Source organism: Hemitrygon akajei, chromosome 9 (assembly GCF_048418815.1).
Source record: "Hemitrygon akajei chromosome 9, sHemAka1.3, whole genome shotgun sequence".
Lineage (NCBI taxonomy): Eukaryota > Metazoa > Chordata > Chondrichthyes > Myliobatiformes > Dasyatidae > Hemitrygon > Hemitrygon akajei.
The window spans coordinates 139,339,802-139,361,343 of record NC_133132.1 but is presented as its reverse complement, the minus strand read 5'-3'; the positions used below and the strand labels follow the sequence as shown (position 1 = coordinate 139,361,343).

At 40.9% G+C, this 21,542-nt stretch overlaps 1 long non-coding RNA gene across 3 annotated transcripts in view; it reads left to right on the top strand.

The window, feature by feature from the left end:
- Positions 1–21,542, top strand: part of LOC140733578 (uncharacterized) — a 106,223-nt gene that overhangs the window by 16,974 nt on the left and 67,707 nt on the right. For all 3 annotated transcript variants that reach the window (XR_012100317.1, XR_012100316.1, XR_012100318.1), the window contains exon 3: positions 1,976–2,090. This is a non-coding gene — a long non-coding RNA (uncharacterized lncRNA). The remainder of the gene's footprint in view (positions 1–1,975; positions 2,091–21,542) is intronic.

The following is a 21,542-nucleotide window of genomic DNA, read 5'->3' as shown; positions in this document are numbered from 1 at the left end:
AATATCTCCAGTGTCATTTTGTAATGGTCCTATATATACCCTTGACTCTCTTTTACCCTTTATATACTTAAAAAAGCTTTTAGTATCTTCTTTGATATTAGTGACCAGCTTGTTCTCATAATTCATCTTTTCCTTCCGAATGACCTTCTTAGTTTCCTTCTGCAAGTTTTTAAAAGCTCCCCAATCCTCTGGCTTCCTTGTATGCCCTCTCTTTTGATTTTACTTTGGCTCTGACTTCACTGGAGATGTAGCTTTGTAAATGCAAATATATTCATGGTAATATACTCTCCACACAAGATAAATTAAACAGTGTGGTTGGAAGGGGAAATCAAAAAGATTTAAGAGTGGCTGCAGTCCAATTTTCCAAGAAAAGCTTTAATACACAATGATGATTAATGCAAGTAGAATGTTTGGGTGTGTGATCAAGAATGACAAAGTCCAAGAATGTGTAACAAAATGTGTGGTACATTATTGAGTTCATACTTACATGGTTATGTTCACCTTTAATCATAATTTTTCATTTTGAATCCACAATGGATCGCAGCTACAATTATCCCAGTGATTTGATCTGTTTCTTTCAATGAAGGAAAGGATTTAACAGTATTTTTATCAAAGTAAACAGAGAGCAAGATAAGATGTTTTCATTATTAATCTTTATTGAAATACGAGAAACTAGCTTTTCAAATTTGAAATAGAGCCAAACATCTTTGAAAAGGAATTCATTGCAGGATCTTTCTATAAAAACATTGCTCGAGGAGTCTATTAATGATTCAAAGAGTTTTTGAAAAACTCCTATGGATTATTCAACAAGAACAAAATCTGACCTTAATTCTTTAAATTCATAACAATGAAAATTCACAACAATTCTTTTTAAATTGTTTGTTCTAATCTACTCTGTTACCCTTTCTTTGAGGCTATCAATTTATAAGCATGCAAGGCATCATTACATAGTAATTTGCACCAAAACTGACTTACAAAATTTATGAAGCACAAAAATTTTGACTCTCTGCTCCTGTGGCATGTCATGGTAATTTACTTAAGACTGCAAGCTAGACAAGAAGTCTTAGCATTATTACTCTCATTTTGTTGAAGAGTCAAACTCCATGTGAAAAACAGCTTTGAAAAATCACTGAAGAATTGCAGTCATAGAGTGTACGCTGTGTGGAGGATTTCAGATATTTGTTGCTCAGTACCCTCAGTACCATTGCTACTGATCAAGTCCAGAACGCCATGGCTGGGCTTACAGCAGATATTGAAAAGGAACAACCCAAATGTTCCACTGTTCCAAATCCACCTGTAAGCTATTTAGAACTGTATTTGGAATATGTGATCATCTCACAATCCTTCTCGAGACAAAATCCATTCTTCACGCTGACAGCATACTCCATCATGTCTACCAATGTTTTAAAGGGATTAGATTCAGAACAAACCTAACACCTCGAAGTTTGACTACACAAATAGAGTAGTGGGGGCATGAAAACAATGGTATCTGCAGCTTCCCCTCCAAAGTCCACACCATTCTGACTTGAAAATATATGTCCATTTCTTCCTGCTCATTGAGTTAAAATCTTGCGACCTTTGCCCATTAGCAGAATAGGAGGTCCTCCAGCAGAAAGACTGCAATGTTTAATGAAGAAAAATGGTCCACCATCACCTTAACGTGAACATTTGTTGCTGAAGTTTTACATGTTCTCCATCCCCTAATTTTTTTCAATGTCAGTATTCACTACATATTGGAATTTTCTGATGGACAAAGAAGATGGTCAAAGAGAGAGAATTTGTTGTATGTCTAAGGGATGGCTTTTTAGAGCAGCTTGTTGCTGAGCCCACTAGGGGATCGGCTGTGCTGGATTGGGTGTTGTGCAATGATCTGGAGGTGATAAGAGAACTTCAGGTTAAGGAACCCTTAGGGAACAGTGATCACAATATGATTGAGTTGAAGAAAAAAATAAAATCTAATGTGTCGGTATTTCAGTGGAATAAAGGAAATTACAATGGCATGAGAGGTGAACTGGCAGAAGTTGACTGGAAAGGACATTTGCTGGAAGGACAGCAGAACAGCAATGGCTGGAGTTCCTGCGAAAAATGAGGTAAGTGCAAGGCAGACATATTAGAAACATAGAAAATCTACAGCACAATACAGGCCCTTCAGCCCAGAAAGTTGTGCCGAACACGTCCCTACCTTAGAAATTACTAGGCTTACCTATAGCCCTCTATTTTACTAAGCTCCATGTACCTATCTTAACAGCCTCTTAAAAGACCCTATCGTATCCACCTCCACCACCATTGCCAGCAGCCCATTCCACGCACTCACCACTCTCTGAGTAAAAAGCTTACCCCTGACATCTCCTCTGTACTTACTCCCCAGCACCTTAAACCTGTGTCCTCTTGTGGCAACCATTTCAGCCCTGGGAAAAAGCCTCTGACTATCTACACGATCAATGCCTCTCATCATCTTGTACACCTTTATCAGGTCACCTCTCATCCTCTTTCGCTCCAAGGAGAAAAGACCAAGTTCTCTCAACCTATTCTCATAAGACATGCTCCCCAATCCAGGCAACATCCTTGTAAATCTCCTCTGCACCCTTTCTATGGCTTCCACATCCTTCCTGTAGTGAGGCGACCAGAACTGAGCACAATACTCCAAGTCCAAGTACTCCAGGGTCCTATATAGCTGCAGCATTACCTCTCGGCTCCTAAATTCAATTCCACGATTGATGAAGGCCAATACATCATATGCCTTCTTAACCACAGAGTCAACCTCTGATCCTCCACACTGCCAAGAGTCTTACCATTAATAATATATTCTGCCATCATATTTGACCTACCAGAATGAACCACTTCACACTGAACTTGGTTGAACTCCCTGCCCAGTTTTGCATCCTATCAATGACCCACTGTAACCACTGACAGTCCTCTACACTATTCACAACACCTCCAACCTTTGTGTCATCAGCAAACTTACTAACCCATCCCTCCACTTCCTCATCCAGATCATTTATAAAAATCACAAAGGGTATGGGTCCCAGAACAGATCCCTGAAGCACTCCACTGGTGACCGACCTCCATACAGCATATGCTTCGTCTACAACCACTCTTTGCCTTCTGTGGGCAAGCCAGTTCTGGATCCACAAAGCAATGTCCCTTTGGATCCCATGCCTCCTTACTTACTCAATAAGCCTTACATGGGGTAGCTTATCAAATGCCTTGCTGAAATCCATATACACTACATCTACTACTCTCCCTTCATCAGTGTGTTTAGTCACATACTCAAAAAATTCAATCAGGCTCGTAAAACACGACCTTCCCTTGACAAAGCCATGCTGACTACTCCTAATCATATTATACCTCTACAAATGTTCATAAATCCTGCCTCTCAGGATCTTCTCCATCAAATTACCAACCAATGAGGTAAGACTCACTGGTCTATAATTTCCTGGGCTATCTCTACTCCCTTTTTTGAATAAAGGAACTGATGCACCATCAATAGCTCTCGGAGACTGGCAGTGAACGATAGGCTTTTATTAGCAGCAAAAAGGGAGCACGACATCTCGGAGACTGAGGGAGGAGCAGTGCCCCAATCGCCTTTATACAGGGGTCTGTGGGAGGAGCCACAGGAGCAGTCATCAGAGGGGCGTGTCCAGACAGGTATACTTAGTTTACCACAGGAACAACATCCGCAACCTTTCAATCCTCCAGAACCTCTCCCGTCCCCATGGATGATGCAAAGATCATCGCCAGAGGCTCAGCAGTCTCCTCCCTCCCCTCCCACTGTAGCCTGGGGTACATTCCATCCAGTCCCAGCGACTTATCCAACCTGATGCTTTCCAAAAGCTCCAGCACATCCTCTTTCTTAGTGTCTATATGCTCAAGGTTTTCAGTCTGCTGTAAGTCATCCCTACAATGACCAAGGTCCTCTTCCGTAGTGAATACTGAAGCGAAGTATTCATTAAGTACCTCCACTGTCCCCTACAGTTCCATACATACTTTTCAACTGTCACACTTGATTGGTCCTATTCTCTCACGTCTTATCCTCTTGCTCTTCACATACTTGTAGAATGATACAAGAAATATGACAACACTAAAATTGCCAGAGAAGTAGAGAATAGTTTGTAAGCCGTATAAAACACTAATGTTGAAAGGAACGTATAACATATAATATGAATATGCATCAAGCTCAAGCTTTTCAGTTTGCTGCAAGTCATCACGACAATCACTAAGATCCTTTACTGAATACTGAAGTAAAGTATTCATTAAGTACCTCTGCTATTTCCACCGGTTCCATACACACTTTCCCACTGTCACATTTGATAGGTGCTATTCTTTCACTTCTTATCCTCTTAAATTCCAAATAAGAAATTTTCAAAGGGAAGGACACTACCATGGCTGACAGGTGAAGTCAGAGCCGAAATAAAAGCTAAAGAGAGGGCATACAAGGAAGCCAGAGGATTGGGGAGCTTTTAAAAACCTGCAGAAGGAAACTAAGAAGGTCATTCGGAAGGAAAAGAAGATACTAAAAGCTTTTTTAAGTATATAAAGGGTAAAAGAGAGTCAAGGGTACATATAGGACCATTACAAAATGACACTGGAGATATTGTAATGAGAGACACAGAGATGGCAGAGGAACTGAATGCGTATTTTGCATCAGTCTTCACAGTGGAAGACATCTCCAGTATACCGGAAATTCAAGAGTGTCAGGGAATTGAGGTTTGTTCAGAAGGTGCTCAGGGAGCTTAAAGCTCTGTAGGTGAATAAATCTCCTGGACCTGATGGAATGCACCTTTGGGTTCTGAAGGAATTGCACCTTTGGGTTCTGAAGGAAGTAGCTGGAGAGATTGCGGAGGCATTAACAATGATGTTTCAAGAATTGATAGATTCTGTCATTGTACTGGATGACTGGAAAACTGCAAATGTTACTTTGGTATTTAAGAAGGATGGGAGGCAGCAGAAAGGAAACTATAGACCTGTTAGCCAGACATCAGTAGTTGGGAAGTTGTTGGAATTGATTGTTAGTGATGAGATTACGGCATACCTAGAGGCACATGACAAGATAGGCCAAAGCCTAATCTGAAAGGAAGATCCTGCCTGACAAACCTACTGCAATTCTTTAAGGACATTACAAACAGAGTAGACAAAGGAGATGCATTAGACGTGGTGTACTTGGATTTTCAGAAGACCTTTGACAAGGTGCCACACGTGAAACCTCACTTGGAGTTTTGTGTGCAGTTTTGGGCTCCTTATTTTAGAAAGGATATACTGACATTGGAGAGGGTTCAGAGAAGATTCACAAGAATGATTCCAGGAGTGAGAGGGTTACCGTATGAGGAATGTCTGGAAGCTTTTGGGCTGTATTTCCTGAAGTTCAGGAGAGTGAAGGGGAAATCTCATACAAACATTCCAAGTGTTAAAAGGCCTGAACAGATTAGATATGGCAAAGTTATTTCCCATGATAGGGGATTCTATCATGGGATTCAAGAGGGCACAACTTTCAGGATTAAAGGACGTCCTTTTAGAACTGAGATGCGGAGAAATTACTTTAGTCAGAGGGTGGTAAGTCTGTGGAATTTGTTGCCACGAGCAGCTATGGAGGCCAAGTCATTGGGTGTACTTAAGGCAGGGATAGATAGGTTCTTAGTTAGCCAGGGCATCAAAGGATGAAAGCAGGGGAGTGGGGATGACTGGATGAAGTGCATCACCCCATGATTGAATGGTGGAGCAGACTCGATGGGCTGAATGGCCTACTTCTGCTCCTGAATCTTATGGTCTTAAGATGATTATTCAGAGTAGGATGCATGGTTTGTGATTTTTTTCCCCTTGCCTTTAAACCATCTTTCAAAACTATTGTTCACATTCCAAATAATTCTAAACCCTGATATGGTCATGACTCAGACTGTAGACATGATTCTTTGATAACTGACAGTAAAAAGTGAGTATTGACAACAGAGCAATGTATTTGATTCTAGGCTGTTTGTACAAGATAGACTTTCTAGTTACTCTGTAAGTAGAGGTACAAATGTATTTTATTCTTTTCCACATGGCAGTGAAGCATGACCTATAAAATATACTTTAATATTTTGAAATAATTCTGAATTAAGATGTTCATGCAGTGAACATTATTTTGGATACAGTGAAGGCTAGAGAAGATGTGTGCAGCTTTAGTCCCAAGGCAATAAGTATTTGAGTCAAAATTTAAGATTATGAAATTGTCTTCCCTGATTCCTGGCTTTGTTTTGTTCAGTGTTGTCTGGAATATTTGTAGGATAGGCAAACTAGACAGTAAGGGCATTTTTCATTCCCTAATATATAAACAAGGAAACTCAATAATATCAATAAAAATGATGGACAAATATAGTTACTATTTAATCACAGTTGAAGATTATGAAACACTGTAATCTGCAGTTTAGCTAAATGTTATCATTCTTTCTTGTGAGGGGCAATTTTTTCTTTGCATTCATAACAAATGTTTAGAAAGCACTATTGCTGATAATGGAACAATTCTTTAGCTTCCTACTGTTCGCATTCAACACAAGTGGAGAAAAAAAACCTTCCTGTTCTCTGTTCTAACAATGTGCCTTGATGAAATCTCAACATATAACTTCCAGCTAATTTTTTCCATTCGCCAGACTGTAATATTTTGCATGTTATCGGCTTCTGCAGATGTTCAAGGGATTAATTGCAATGCAACTTCAGAACATTATGAAATGGTAAAATATTATTTCCACCCAATTTATTGGAGCAACAAAATATCTGCTGGAGCAATGTGATAGGTTGAGCAGCATCTGAAAGAAGAAAGCAACCGTTGATGTTTCGGGACAAAAATATTGGGATAACTCCATTAATTCTATTAACCCCATTAGTTGGAGCTTGAATAAATTTTTGATAGTACTGAAAGTAAGTGTCCCCAGCTCCATCATCTAACCTTCAAAAACAGTTCAATGTGTATGATAATGATCCACACTAATACACTATATTAATGCAACTAATAATTTCCATTTACAACAAATTTCAGGAATAGAGGGTATTTTGTTTTAAAGTTATTGTTTAATTCATAACATTCTTCTGAAAATATCCATCTTTAAAAGATTCTGTCCATTTTTAATTTCCATTTGTCCTGTACTTTCTTCTTTACCTCCATAGCTCTACTTCCCTTCTGGACTATGATCACTGATCTAATTTTTTTGATTTTTTTTCTTCTCCCATTACAACTTTCTTTCATTTTCTCCTGTCATCGATCTTATCATTTAATTTCCATAAGACTATCAGATCTTGGAGCAGAATTAGATCATTTGGCCCATTGAGTCTGCTCCACCATTTCATCATGGTTGATCCATTTCCTCTCAGCTCCATTCTCCTGCCTTCTCCCTGTAACCCTTCAAACCCTAACTAATCAAGATCAACCTCTGCCTTAAATATACCCATTGACTTGGCCTCCACGGCCACCTGTGGATATGAACTTCACAGATTTACCACTCTCTGGGTAAAGTATTTCTTCTTCATCTCCATTCTAAATGAACATACTCCAAGTATGTCAAAACCATATCTGTAACAATTGACCCCCAATATCTTTCCAATCACTGAGGTTAAACTAACTGGTCTTTAATTTCCTCTCTTCTGCCTCTCTCCTTTCTTGAAGAGTGGAATGACATTTGCAATTTTTAAGTCCTTGGGGACCATGCCAGAATCTCCTCAGCTACCTTTTTTCAGAACCCCAGAACGTAGACTGCCTGGTCCAGGTGTTTTATCTACCGTCAGACCTTTCAGTTTCTCAAGCACGTTCTCCCAAATAATGGGAACTTCACTCATGTCTGCCTCCTGATACTCTCAAACTTCTGGCATACTGCTAGTGGCTTTCACAGTGAAGACTGATGCAAAATAGTTATTTAGTTCATCCGCTTTTTTCTTGTTTCCCATTACTACCTCTCCAGTCACATTTTTCAGCAGTCTGATATCTATTCTTACAAACACGCTGGAGGAACTCAGCAGGTCGGGTAGCATCTATGGAAACAAACAGTCACTGTTTCGGGCCGAGACCCTTTGTCAGGACTGAAGGAGGAGGAGGCAGGGGCCCCATAAAGAAGGTGGGGGGAGGGTGAAAAACCAATTAGAGGAAAGATCAAGGGGTGGGGGAGGGGAGGCAGGGAGAGGATAGGCAGGAAAGGTGAAGAAGGAATGTAAGAGGAAAGCACTATGGGTAGTAGAGGAAGGCAGAATCATGAGAGAGGTGATCAGCAGCTAGAAGAGGAGGCAAAGTGAAAGTGGTATGGGGGAAGGGAGAGGGAGGACATTACCGGAAGTTGGGGAATTCGATGTTCATACCAAGGGGCTGGAGACTATCCAGACGGTATATGAGATGTTGCTTCTCCAACCTGAGTTTGGCCTCATCATGGCAGTAGAGGAGGCCATGTATGGACATACCCGAATGGGAATGTGAAGCAGAGTTGAAGTGGGTGGCAACCGGGAGATCTTGTCTGTTGTGGTGGACGGAGCGGAGGTGCTCAACGAAGTGGTCCCCCAGTCTGCGTTGGGTCTCGCCGATGTAGAGGAGGCCGCACTGGGAGCACCGGACAGACTCACAAGTGAAGTGTTGCCTCACCTGGAGGGACTGTTTGGGGCCCTGAATGGTGGTAAGAGAGGAGGTGTAGGGGCAGGTGTAGCACTTACGCTTGCAGGGATAAGTACCAGGTGGGAGATCTGTGGGGAGGGACGTGTGGATCAGGCAGTTGTGGAGGGAAAGATCCCTGCGAAAAGTGGAGAGGGGTAGAGAGGGAAAGATGTGCTTAGTGGTGGGGTCCTGTTGAAGGTGTGGGAAGTTGGAGAGGATAATAGGCTGGATCCAGAGGCTGGAGGGGTGGTATGTGAGGACAAGGGGAACACGGTCCCTTTTGTGGTGACGGGAGGATGGGATGAGGGCCAAAGTGCGGGAAATGGAGGAGATGCAGGTATCATTGATGATGGCAGAAGGGAAACCACAATTCTTAAAGAAAGAGGACATTTGAGATGTCCTGGAATGGAAAGCCTCATCCTGGGAGCAGATGCGACGGAGACGGAGGAACTGGGAATAGGGATTAGCATTTTTACATTTTGCAGGGTGGGAAGAGATATAGTCGAGGTAGTTATGAGAGTCAGTGGGTTTATAGAAGATGTCATCCAGCCCCTTGGTATGAACATCAAATTCTCCAACTTCCGGTAATTTCCTCCCTCTCCCTTCCCCCATCCCACTTTCACTCTGCCTCCTCCTCCAGCTGCCCATCACCTCTCTCATGGTTCTGCCTTCTTCTACTACCCACAGTGCTTTCCTCTCACATTCCTTCTTCACCTTTCCTGCCTAGCTCCTCTCTGCTTCCCCTCCCCCACCCCTTGTTCTTTCCTCTGATTGGTTTTTCACCTGGCACCTACCAGCCTTCTCCTTCCCACCCTCCCCCCACCTTCTTTATAGGGCTCCTGCCCCCTCCTTCTTCAATCCTGACGAAGGGTCTCGGCCAGAAACGTTGACTGCTCGTTTCCACGGATGCTGCCTGACCTGCTGAGTTCCTCCAGCGTGTTTGTACGTGTTGCTTTGACCCCAGCATCTGCAGTATACTTTGTATTGATATCTACTCTCACCTCTCTTTTACTCTTGATATAGCTGAAGATACTTTTGGTATCCTCTTTAGTATTATTAGCTAGCTTACCTTCGTATTCCGTCTTTTACCTCTTTATGGCTTTTTAGTTGCCTGTTGCTTTTTAAAAGCTTTCCATTCCTCACTAATTTTTACTTTATTATATGCCCTCACTTTAGCTTTTATCTAGGCTTTGACTTCCCTCATCAGCCTTGGTTGCATCATCCTGCCTTTAGAATACTTCTTTCGATGTATCTATCCAGCACCTTCCAAATTGCTCCCAGAAATTCCAGCCATTGCTGTTGCTTTCTTCATCCCTGCTAGTGTCCCCTTCCAATCAACCTTTGTCAGGTCCTCTCTCGTGCCTTTGTAATTCCCCTTACTGCACTGTAATACTGATACATCTGACTTTATCTTCCCCCTCTCAAACTGCAGGGTGAATTCAATCATATTATGATCACTAGTCCCTATGGGTTCCTTTACCTTAAGGTCCCTACTCAATTACGGTTCATTGCACAATGCCCAATCCAGAACAGCTGATCCCCTAGTGGGCTCAACCAAGAGCTGCTCTAAACAGCCATATTTAAGGCATTATACAAATTTCCCCTCTTGGGATCCAGCGCAACCTCATTTTCCCCAATTTCTCTGCATATTGAAATCCCCCATGACTATCGTAACATTGCCCTTCTGACATACCTCCTGTTGTAATTTGTAGCCCACATCTTTGCTACTGTTTGGAGGCCTGGATATAACTCCCATTAGGTCTTTTTACCCTTCAAGTTTCTTAGCTCTACCCACAGGATTCTATACCTTCCAATCCTATGTCACCTCCTTCTAAGAATTAGATTTCATGTTTTACCAACAGAGCCACCCACCTCCCTCTGCCTACCTGTCTGTCGTTTTGATACAATGTGCTTGTACAATGAGCTCCCAACTGGTCTTCTTTCAGCCACGACTCAGTGATGTCCACAGCATCATTCCTGCCAATCTCTAACTGTGCTACAAGTTCATCTACCTTGTTCCGTATACTGCGTGAATTCAAATATTACACCTTCAGTCCTGTATTCACCCTTTTTAATTTTGTCCCCCTTTTATATTGTAACTCACCCTGCTGACTGCAATTTTTCCCTATCATCAGCCTGTCCTTGCTTGCATTCTCACTACGTACTGGCTCTGTATGTAATCTAACTTCCCCATCCTCAGCCCTATCATTCCGATTCTCATTCCCCTACCAAATTAGTTTAAGTCCTCTCAAGCGGCTCTCACAAACCTGCCTACAAGGATGTTGGTCCCACTTGGTTCAGGTGTAACCTGTCCCTTTTGTACAGGTTGTATCTTCCCCAGAAGAGATCCCAATGATCCAGAAATCTGAACCCCAGCCCCCTGCACCAGTTCCTCAACCACACATTTTTCTACCAAATGCATTTGTTTTAACCCTCACTGGCATGTACAACAGGCAGCAATCCGGAGACTACTACCCTGACCGTCCTGCTTTTCAGCTTTCTGCCTAGCTCCTTGCAGCCTTCAATGAAGCACACCGGAGGTTCCTTGCAGATTAGGGGCTGCATTTTGGCAAATGGATTTAGTGATTTGGTCAGAATTAATGGAATCCTCAAAGCTGAGAAGTACAAACAAATTCTCATCCATCATGCGATGCCATCAGGGAAGCATCCGATCAATCCCAAGTTCTTTCATCAGCAGGACAATGACCCCAAACACACGGCCAAGGTCATAAAGAACTATCTTCAGTGAAAAGAAGAACAAGGAGTTCTGCAACAGATGGTATGGCTGCCAGAGAGCCCTGATCTCAGATTGGTAGAATCTCAAATGGAGACGAGAGGGCATACAGGAGTGAGATATGCCAACTAGTGGAGTGGTGTCGCAGCAACAACCTGGCTCTCAACATCAGTAAGTCAGAAGAGCTGGTTGTGAATTTCAGGAAGAATTAGACAAAGAAACACATACCAATCCTCACAGAGGGAACAGAAGTGGAGAGAGTGAGCAGTTTCAAGTTCCTGGGTGTCAAGATCTCTGAGGACCTAACCTGGTCCCAACATATTGATACAACTACAAAGAAGGCAAGACAGCATCTGTACTTCATTAGGAGTTTGAAAGCACTCAAAAACTTCTATAGATGTACTGTGGTTGTAAATTTAGTCAGCTCCACCTTGGGTACTAGCCTACAAAGTACCCTGGCATCTTCAAGGAGCAGTGTCTCAGAAAGGCAGCGTCCATTATTAAGGACCCCCAACACCCAGGGCATGCCCTTTTCTCATTGTTACCATCAGGTAGGAGGTACAGAAGCCTGAAGGCACATACTCAGCGATTCAGGAACAGCTTTTTCCCCTTTGCCATCCATTTCCTAAATGGACACTGAACCTGTGAATACTACCTCATTTTTAAAAATATATATTATTTCTGTTTTTGCATGATTTTTCATCTATTCATTGTACGTATGCTGTAATTTATTTATGATTACTTTTATATTATGTATTGCATTGAACTGCTGCTGTTAAGTTAACAAATTTCATGACACATGCCCGTGATAATAAACCTGATTCTGATTCCGAACATCATCAAGGCTGTCTGGGATTACCTGGAGAGACAGAAGAAAGTGAATCAGCCCGTATTTGCAGAACTGTGGCATGTTGTCCATGATGTATGGAACAACCTACCAGCCGATTTTCTTATAAAGCTGCATGACAGTGTACCTAAGAGAACTGGTGCAGCTTTAAAGGCAAACTGAATATTGATTTGATTTAGTTTTTTACTGTTCACTGCTCTTTATAGTAAATATTTTGATATTTAAAAAATTTCATTTCTTTATTCTTTTTTAAAGCATCTTGGCTTTACAGAATTTTTTTTTACGTACCTAAGATTTTAGCATGGTACTGAGCATTGGAATCAACATATCAGGCAGTGATGAAACCAGTCAGAATGCTCCCTGTGGTACATCTGTAGAATTTCCCTGGAGCCTTTGGTGAGATACCAAATCTACTCAAACTCTGAATGAAATATTGCTGCTGCCATGCTTCCTTTGTGACTGCATCAATGTGTTGGGATGTTGAAGCCTGGGAACTTGTTCACCCTTTGCATTGCTTTACCAGTAAACACTGATTTAGCTTTCTTCTGTTAATTGTGTTTAATAAACATGATTCATGTTTGTAACTTGTCAGATTGTGACTTGAAATTCAGTAAATGGTGTTGTGAATTACTGAATCCAGTATGTGGAATAATGGTCAACTGGGGATGCTGCCTCCCAGATTCTGATTTCCATTTGTAAACAGTGTGGGTTTCCCTTGTGGAATTTGTCCTTTACACTGGACGTAATGCCTAACCCTACATTCCCGTCATGTGAGGTGGAAATGGGTAAGGCTGGCCAACAGGGCTCTGGTGAAGCTGTGTAGGCCAATCTTTGTACAGTGGATACAATGGATACAGAAACATTGATGAACTCCAACCATACCATCGACTTTGGGTGATGGAGATGGGAGGTCATCAATGCTCTACGCTCCACTGGGAGTTCAGGGCCCAATAAGATAAGAGGACTGGATATAAAGAGAAATAAATGGAAAGAACCTAACTTTAATGCATAGGTTGCTTTAGAAAATAATGACATCATGAGGTACTTTGGACATAACTATGCATATAGTATCTCACTTAGAGTCATGACTAAGGCTACATCCACACTACGCCGGATAAATCCGTAACCAAAGGTTTGTCTCTTTGTTTTTACCCTCCGTCCACACTAAAATGGCATTTTCGTCCCCTGAAAACGGAGCTTTTCAGAAATGCTTTCCAGGGTGGTTATTTTTGAAAACGTCTCTTGGGCAGATCAGTGTGGACAGCGTAACCAGAGACTTCTGAAAACGCTATCACACGGCAGCGCGCTATTTCATTGTTTTCTTGAACGCAACCTAACAATTTCAGAACAGATGGCAAAGAGACTGAAGCCAGAAGAGTTAGAAATGTACTCACCAAATACTTTGACCCATAACTTACTGAATAAATAAGTATACTGTACTCACTTTGCCCGGTTTTCTGTCCTTGCTCGTATGAAGGTGGTTTATCTATTTATGCAAGTACTTTTCTGACAACAGATGTGTAACAGCCTAATGTAACATTGTATGGGAATACAAGGTAACACTGACGCAGACATGTTTTATACATTTAACAAGATGCTTTATTAATGCAACAGAGTTAGTCAGTTTTTCAATGTTCATCGTCAGCCGGGTCAATCTGTCATTGAACTCCCTGTCGGTTGCCGCCGTATGCTCCAGTATTTGTTTTTTTTTAGTTTTAAGTTCTCCTGCATGAGAGCCAACAGCTGTCCATCGTTTTAAGTTTTTCCAGTCTGTAACTACACAAACGCGCACTTTTATGGCAAGATTTGACACCAAACATGTTGCTTGTTTTCGGTAGATGTGTCCTGCGCATTCGCAGGAGGAGGAGGTTCGCCGAAATCTCCATTTCAGTGTGGATAGAGATATTTCCAAAAACGCATAGTGTGGATGCCTATCGTTTTTACTCGAAACTGGCGTTTTCAAAATTATCCGGTCTAGTGTGGATGTAGCCTAAGTTTGATGTTGGAAGCAGAAATACTTTAATTTAAATTACTTGCTAATGTTTTGGCCATGGTGCATTTTTGGGGCAGAACAAAGGCTTAATTTGTACTTGGCACTATTACTTCTGACTGGATAATGATTCTGTGAACATGAAGTCTCTGAAATATTCTCTTTCCCATCAAACTTTAATATACGGGAAAAGGTTTTTAAGAAAGAAAGAAGTAATGCAGCAAAGTCACATTCTTTGAGTGTTTGAATTTGTTTTCAAGAAGAGCAACAAGGTTAAATGCTGGAGCTCGTTGGAGATAAACGTGGACAAAAGTAGCACTGTTCTCATCTGAAGAATGGGGTATCAGTTTTACATTTATATTTTCCCTTTTTGACATGTAGGTTATTTCAGATGTTGCCACCCTCACCCCATCTCCATTCATAACTTCATAAACATGTGGGATGGAAGCAAAGGTCACATTTGAATACAAGTTAAGTACCTGGTCAAGTAAGGAATTGGCATACCTTGACAGATAGTGCTTGGTCTAAAGAGACTGAAATATGATGGACAAGCAGATTGTTTGAATATGTTCTTTCACTAATTCAAGCGTCAAGTAAGTACACTGCTGAACAATTCCCACCAAGATTAATTGGGATTAATTGTGAAAGTACTCAAAGTGGACACTGGCATTTGCTCAGTTTGTCCCACCAAGAGACAAACTGAGCAAATACCACAATGCCCACTTTGAGTATTTTCATGATTAATCCCAAGAAATGAAATTCCCTCCATTACACAAAATCAGAATCGTGTTTATTTTTTTATGTAAAAGCGATAGATAACTGCTGATGTTTGGTATTCTATGTTGATAAATGCTCAGCAAATCAGACAGTGTCTTTTGAGAGGGAAACAGAGTTAAACTTACTGTTCTGGTAGAAATTAACGATGTGAAACAATAGCCTGAATTTTGCTGAGTGGGGCTTCCCACCTGTGCTTAGATTCTCATAAATAACAGGAAGCCTGACTTCATCAGTTGTGGTATGGTTTGGAATGTCCCAATGTCTCGCAGAATCTACCATTATCAATAATTATAATGATTTCCAAGTTGAAGTATCTTTATGTATTGTTTGTGTATTTGGTTGGGGAAGATGATGCTCTCTTAAGGTCCTTTCTGTTCCATTGTAAGGAACTTTCTGAAAAGTAAACATCAGAACCATTCACATCCACTCCAAGCAGCAGGAGTCATTTGGCCTGTTGTACTGTACCACCACCACTTCCTTGCTGGAGAAATCCAAAACTAATTTTGAAAACCTATTCTTTACATCTCATTGCCCAAAATATTTAATCTAATTTCACATAAATTATTAATGTTGTCACTTGTCTTTTCCTGAAACTCACTAAATCAAGAAAATGATAATAACATGTTTCTTCTTTTAAAAGTAATTCTATATTAATGACTCATAATTGATGACTCACCAATTTGAGAAATTAACCTTCCCTTTGTCCTCAGATAAAACATCCTCATAATTTAAAAAAGTACTTATTTCAGCTCTTAACCTTCTCTACTCCAACCAATTATCCTGAAGGACAAGATTAATTAAGGTGCATGGGTAATTGCGCATGTTAAACTGCTGTCAGTTTAAGGCCTGCTCCTCTTTATATTTAATATAAACCATACCACTATTTGATGAAGGACTGATCTCTTTATATTTGATCTCCTGCACCTCTCTAAAAAGATTCAGCCAAAGACTGAACCACAAATATTCAATGAGACAATCCCTGTGTATTTAGTACGCTCTGTTTCTATGAGTTCTGAGGTGACTAATGAGCTTACTGTTTTACAGAAGGGCAGAAAATAACTTTTTGTAATGGATTGGATGTGTGGATTCTCTGTGAACTGGTGTAATTTTTCTACCATTTACATGGGACTTTTGTGTGTTTCCCATCAGAGTTCACATTTCAGCATTCTAGTCTCAGTAATAAGTTCCCCATTAACAGGGAATTATTCTGCCATTGACACATGCAACCTCCTGAAACTCAGTATACTTTTATTTATTTCTCATTTCTGCTTTACACCAACATTCCTTTTTTGATTTGTGATTTAATCTCTCCTGTATTCTGTTCTGTGACAGATCTTTCCTAATGGTCATTTCCTCCCTCAATAGTCTCCCCATTTCTGCATCTCCTCAAAAGTTGGTTCACATCTAATTTTTCTATTTCTGTTGAAAGTTTGAACCAACTCTGTAGCTCTAACTGCAGACACAGCCTGGCCTATTGAGTTTCTTTGCAATATTTTCTTTTTTCCTCAGGATTAAACACTGCTTGGTAAGCATTCAATTTATGAGATGCAATTTCTATACTTGTACAATATGGCCCAGAAATCCAATTGCTCTGGAAACACACACAGGCATTATACTGGATAAGGGACTGACATACTTTGCCCTAGAGAAATTTGAGTAAAATTTGTGCACCCCTCATAAACAAGATTGTAGCATCCAGCCAGTGTCACTCTCTTGGTTAAACATTTCTCTACATATGTTGAAGTCACAAAGACCTTTTGAATCTGACAGATGCACTTTGATGTCATGGCTACATCTCCTAAGACAATTGTCCATTGTCTTTCAATACAACTAGAAGTCCATTGCACTGCTTTGGGAACCGTGAACCTGGAGTAGACATCCTTAGTTTTGAAACATAAATTTAAGATTTGGAAAGGCTGGGGTTGGTCCCATGGATACTGAAAAACCATCAGAACAATTATGAAATGGATGCCACAGTAGCATAGCAGTTAGTGCAACATGATTATGGATCGGGGCATAAGAGTTCATTTCCAACATCCTCTGTAACCAAGATTGTACATTTTTTCCTGAGTGGGTTTCCTCCCACTGTCCAAAAATGTACTGGTTAGTAGGTTAATTGATCATTGTAAATTGCCCTGTGATTAGGCTAGGCTTAAATCAGTGGGTTGCTGGGCGTCACGGTTCAGAGGGCTGGAAGGGTCTGTTAGGAGCTGTACCTCTAAATAAAAGACAAGTAAATAAATAAATAATGGGAGTGAAAAGCCTTTCCCCAATGCCAGAGATTTTGGTCTCTACTATCTGGATCCTGAACAGATAAACATCAATTAAATAAAAACAGCAGATGCTCAAACCATTCAGCAAGTCAGGAGGCAGTCACCCAGTCTGCATTTTATTTCTCCATGGGAAAGGTGATCACTTTGTGAACACCAAATGTAATGTATTAGATTGGAAGAAGTGCAGGTGGATCGCTTCTTCCCTTGGGCACCTAGGTGATAGGAAAGGAATAGACCATAATACACACAGGAGCAGACTTAGACTATTTGGCTTATCAAGTCTGCTCTGCCATTCCATTATGGCTTATTTATTATCCCCCTCAACCCTATTCTTTTACCTCTCCTCGTAACCGTCAATGACCACTAAGCAAGAGTCTATCAACCTCCACTTTAAATACATTTGCTCTTTAATGCAAATATCTAACAGACAATCATGTGGCAGCAGCTCAGTGCATAAAAACATGCAGACATAGTCAATAGGTTTAGTTGGTGTTCAGACCAGACATCAGAATGGGGAAGAGATATGACCTAAGTGACTTTGCACATGGATTGACTGTTGGTGACAGACAGGATGGTTTGTATATCTTGGACATTGCTGATCTCCTGAGACTTTCACACACAGCAGTCTCTAGAATTCACAGAGAAAGGTGAAAAAAGAAAAAAAAAATCCAGTGAGGAGCAGTTCTGTGGGCGAAAAAGCCTTGTTAAGGAGAGGTCAGGGGAGAATGGCCAGACTGGTCCAAGCTGACAAACTCAAATAATCATGCGTTACAACAATGATGTGCAGAAAAGATTCCCTGAACTCACAACATGTTGAACCTTAAAGTGGAAAGCAGAAGAAGACCACACACCTTGCTGTATTTTATGAGGCACAGGCAGTACCTAATGAAGTAGCCAATGACTTGGCCTCCACGGCCATCTGCACAAAGCTATCAATTCAGTCATCCAAATCATTGACATATAACATGAAGAGAAGTGGCCCCAACACCAACCCCTGCAGAACACCATAGGTCATTGGCAGTGAAAATTAAAATGTGAAAGAACGAGTGTTGCATTTTCTGTGGTTGTATTGAAAAATGCTTTAAGACGGAGTGGTTGATGCAGACAGAAGATGAACCAGCCAGTCAGAAAGAGACTTATCCCTTTGAAGTCCTGAGATGGAAAGGTTTGTGTGTTGGATGGTGGAATATTGTTCAAGCTGGCTGAAATCCTGAAAGTTGATCCATTGACTACTGATACAAGTGAAGAGGTGCTAAGGATTAGCAGAGATAGACAGATAGAGAGAACATGAGAAGACATCTATGTGAAATAGATGAGATGCAGTCAAAGGCTCTGATAACAATGGCAGAAGAGAAGTCACGGTTTAGGTAGAAGGAAGACATTTCAGAGGCACCTGAGCAGTAAGTCATATTGGATCAAATGCCATGGAGATGGAGGAACTGGAAAGAAGAGATGGAAGATGGAATGGATTCTTTACAAGTTGCAATATGGGAAAATGTGTGTTTAAGATGCCATGTGAATTGTTATAAGTAGCATGTTATGGTCACTTTTTTGGCTTGTAAGAAATTGACATATGAAAAAAGATTGAACAGGTTTGGTAGTTGGAGTTACAGTGATCCAGGCAACTAGAACTCAGGATCAATCCTGCCGAAAGGTTTGGGCTGGAAACGTCAACTGTACTCTGCTCCAAGATGCTGCCTGGCCTGCTGACCTCCTCCTGCATTTTGTGTGTGTTGCTCAGGTTTTCAGCATCAGCAGATTTTCTCTTGTTTGTGACTCACAATCAGAATTGGGTTTATTATCACAGGCATATGGCATGAAATTTGTTGTTTTGCATCAGCAATAGCATACAAGACATACAATTATTATAAGTTACGACAAAAATAAATAGTGTAAAAAAAGGGAAAATGAGACGTTGTTCTTGGACTGTTCAAAAGTCTAATGACGAAGGGGAAATAGCTGTTCCTAATTAAACTTAATTTTGCTAGAGATGGTCTCCTCTGAGCATTGTATGGTACAAATATACAGTACAGTAACCTGTACCTGGAAGTTTTAAATCAAAGTCCCTTCTTCTGCAAAATGGGGACCTGAGCTGAAGCACAGGGAGACAGATGCCAAAAGAGTGCTTCTTATTGTTTCCTCTTGCTTTGACACTCTTCCTGTTTGCTCCCAGTTGTTACATGGGTGTGGGCAAGTGTTATAGTAATCAAATTATGGAGGATGTAACATACAAGAAGAACAAAGGCATTCTCAATCCAGACGGTGAAGTATTGTTTGAGGACCCTCACTGGTTATCCCCACTATCTTCCCAGTATTCCAATCCCTTTCAATGTCTGTGCACTTGCCAGTGTTTACAGGGATCCACATCAGTAGAAGGAGCTCTGGACTTTCTCGTTTACCATTAGGGAAGATGTTTTCCCCTGTTTTCTCTGGAACCAAGGGCTATGGCACCAAATTAAGGATTTGGCTAGTTATAAATGAAATGATGGCAATCTTCTTTACTCAAAAGGTGGTAACTCTTTGAATTCTTTATATCAGAGGCTTGTGGATACTCAGTCACTGAGATCATCCAAAATTAAGGAAAGTGGGTTGCTGTATATTGGAGGACTTAAGGAATGTATTAAGTTGTATCAAGTTAGAAGGTCAGATGTGATACATTATGTCTCCCAAGAACCATATACAGGTATTAGTGTCTAAAAACATTGAGCACACAATCTTTTTATGTGCCTCACAATGGAATAATCATGTGATTTCCTCCATTCTTTACATTGAAAATCATGCTCATCAGACAGTGACCATGTATAACAAACACTTTTTGGTAATGAGAGCCTTTTCTATTCTTGAACGTGCCAGACATCATGCAAATTTCTCGTACTGCATAATCTGCTGCCTTCAAGTCAAGAGAAAAAAGTGTCTTCTCTCTGAACAGTGAGGCTCCATGAAATTACAAATCCTATAATGAGCTGAAAACTGGGTAGTGCAGCACATCTTAAGCACAAGACATTCTGTAGATGCTGGAAATCCAAAGCAACACACACACACACACACACACACACACAAAATGCTGGAGGAATACAGCAGGTCAGGTAGCATCAATGGAAGTGAATAAACAGTGAACATTTTGGGCCAAGACCTTTCATCAGGAGTGGTATGTAGCATATACCATTGTCATCTGAAGCAATCCGGAGACCTTGACTCTTGCCATCATCACATGTTTAGTGATCAGACATCAGATTTTCACTGCAACTCTGTGGAACAAAGACTTAGTGGCCACTTTCTTTGAAGGTCCATGCATACAGAATTAAAGTGATAGTAGAACAATTAAAGTGGAAAAGAGACTAGATATTTTCCCAGGGTGCAATAGGGATCTGTAACTCACTGCTTGATGGTGTGGTGGAGGCAGAATCTTCATCATGGTTTTAAGGAGATGAGTATAGTGAATCTGCGTTAATACATAATCGGTTCGTTGAGAAAACCATAGGAGCAGAATTAGGTTATTTGTCCTATCGAGTCTGTTCTGCCATTCCATTATGGTTGATTTATTATCACTTTCGATCCCATTCTCCTGCCTTCTCCCCATTAACTTTGACAACCTGACTAATCAAGAACATATCAACCCCTGCTTTAAATATACTCAATGACTTAGTCTCCACAGCCATCAGTGGCAATGAATTTCCCAGATTCACTATCCTCTGGCTGAAGATATTTCTCCTCATCTTCATTCTAAATGGCTGTCCCTCTATTCTGAGGCTGTGTTCTTTGGTCTGAGACTCACCAACAAGAGAAACATCCTTCCCACATCCACTCTATCCAAACATTTCAATATTCAATCAATTTCAATGAGATCCTCCCTCATTTTCTAAACTCCAGAGAGTACAGGCCCAGAGCCATCAAACACTCCTCACATGTTAACCCTTTCATCCCCCAAATCATTCTCACGAACCTCCTCTGGACCTCCTCCAATGCCAGGCAAATCTTTTCTTAGATAAAAGGCCCAAAACTGCTAAGAATATTCCAAGTGAGGTCTGACCAATGCCTTATAAAGACTCAGCATTACATGCTTTCTTTTATATTCTTGTCTTCTGGAAATGAATGCCAACATTGCATTTGCCTTCCTTACCACAGTCTCAACCTGTAATTAATCTTAGGGAATCCTGCACAAGGATTCCCAAGTACTTCTGCACTTCTAATTTTTAAGTTTTCTCCCCATTTAGAAAATAGTCTACACCTTAATTCCTTCTACCAAAATCCATGACCATGCACTTCCGTTCACTATATTCCATCCACCGCGTCTTTGTCCATTCTCCCAATTTATTTAA